The sequence below is a fragment of the Trematomus bernacchii genome, unplaced genomic scaffold, assembly GCF_902827165.1.
Source record: "Trematomus bernacchii unplaced genomic scaffold, fTreBer1.1, whole genome shotgun sequence".
NCBI classification, from domain to species: domain Eukaryota; kingdom Metazoa; phylum Chordata; class Actinopteri; order Perciformes; family Nototheniidae; genus Trematomus; species Trematomus bernacchii.
The window spans coordinates 26,657,167-26,658,980 of record NW_022987720.1 but is presented as its reverse complement, the minus strand read 5'-3'; positions in this window follow the sequence as shown (position 1 = coordinate 26,658,980).

Here is a 1,814-nt window from a genome sequence, read left to right as displayed (position 1 = left end):
CCGAAAATGACAATAAAATAGCGGTATGCAACGTGTGTGTGAAGCAGAAATCCTGCAGCTCCGCCCGCTGTGACGGACCGATGAGCGGAGCAAAACACACAAGAGTTAGACCTAACACACTTAGCTATTTTATCTACCTCTGGAACAAGCTAAACTAGTTATAAATATATTTATTCTTCACTGTCGGGTCACTCATTACTGGATCAGTGAGCTGCATGAGACGGATACTGACAGGCTGTCAGGAGAGAGAGAGAGGGGGAGAGAGGAAAAGAGAGCGCTTCTGCTTATTTCTCCCGTGTTATTATCCAAAGTTAATGTAAACTTGAATAATGTACTTCAGGGCTATTCAATTGGCGGCCCGCGGGCCAAATCCGGCCCCGGGGTGATATGTACTGGCCCTTTGAGTATAATGTTAAAAAGTAATCAATTTTTTTTTTTTTTTGTGCCATAGTGCCTTTATTCCAGAGAGGGTGTTACATTGAGAGATAGAGGGGTAGACAATGCCTGAAAACTTCGACGGGCTCGGGTTTCGAACCCACCTACTATACTGTAGTGACAACTCCTGTCATTGATTGCATCTCTGCGTGAATGATTAGATAATTTCACCTAAATGAAATCAAATGAAACATGTAGGCCTACTGAGTTCTGAACTTGCCATTTAGATCTATAAAGGCCTTGGGGCTATGTTGTTTGATTGAATTAAACACAATATATGCACTCCACTATGCTGTTGTAGTATTTACTGTATCTGAAGCTCTTAAATATGATTGCTCATATTTCAAGCCATCTTTTTCCCGGCCCCTTGCTTTGGATAATTTTCATCAACCGGCCCCCATTCCAAACTAATTGAATAGCCCTGATGTACTTCATTTGAATGTAATAATTATGTTGGTTGTTGTTTGTGGAAGCGCTAGTGAATGAGCCCTATTAACTGAGTTTTAAACATCACTTTAAATGGAAGATCCCCATAGGCCCCGCCCACTCGATCGGATCGGTGATCCGTATCGGCCGATACTGATTCCGGCGATCGGCCCCAAAATCGGCGATCGGAGCATCCCTAATAGTGCCCAACATTAGCTATTTTGTGCACTTATACAGTATGTAGAGTCATGTATTCAAAAATGTTACCTTGTCATACCACTGCCCCTGTGGTTCCCCCTCCCTGCTCAGATTCCACTCCCCTTGTTCAAGACCAACTTGTCCCTGTCCCATCGGGCTGTGGGGATCCAGCAGCTCCCCGTCTCTATACATGGACCACTTATTGAGGTTCTGCACTGTCCCGTGAGGTAGAACCCTCTCTGCACCCCACACATCCACATCTTGCCCCAAGCCTTCAACTCCAGGGCCCTGTGCCCAGTGCTCTTCAGGGCCGGACCCCTGGACCTGGGGTGACACTACAGCGTATGATGGTAGGCGAAAAGAGGCCCCTCGGAGGTTAGCATTCTGCAAGGCCCCAGAGAGATTAAGTGACCGTGGCTCTGGGGCGCTAGGGGCACCAAGCCGTTTCATGATATTACCATCGGGGAGACGGTAATTTGCCCCACGTAGGTTTGGGTTCTTTGATAAGGCGTTGGACAGGTCAAGTGTTCGAGGTGCAGCAGCAGGTTGAGGGGCGGGTCATTAGAGATCCGTCAGGCAAACGGTAGGTAGCAGATCGGATGTTCTTGTTACGTAGAGCGTTGGAAAGATCAAGGGAGCGTGATTCAGTGGTAACATCAGAACCAGGCTGCCTCAATAGTGATGTCTTTGGGAGTGCGTAGGAGGCACCTCGGACGTTGGTGTTTAACATAGCACCAGAAAGGTTAGGACCAGAG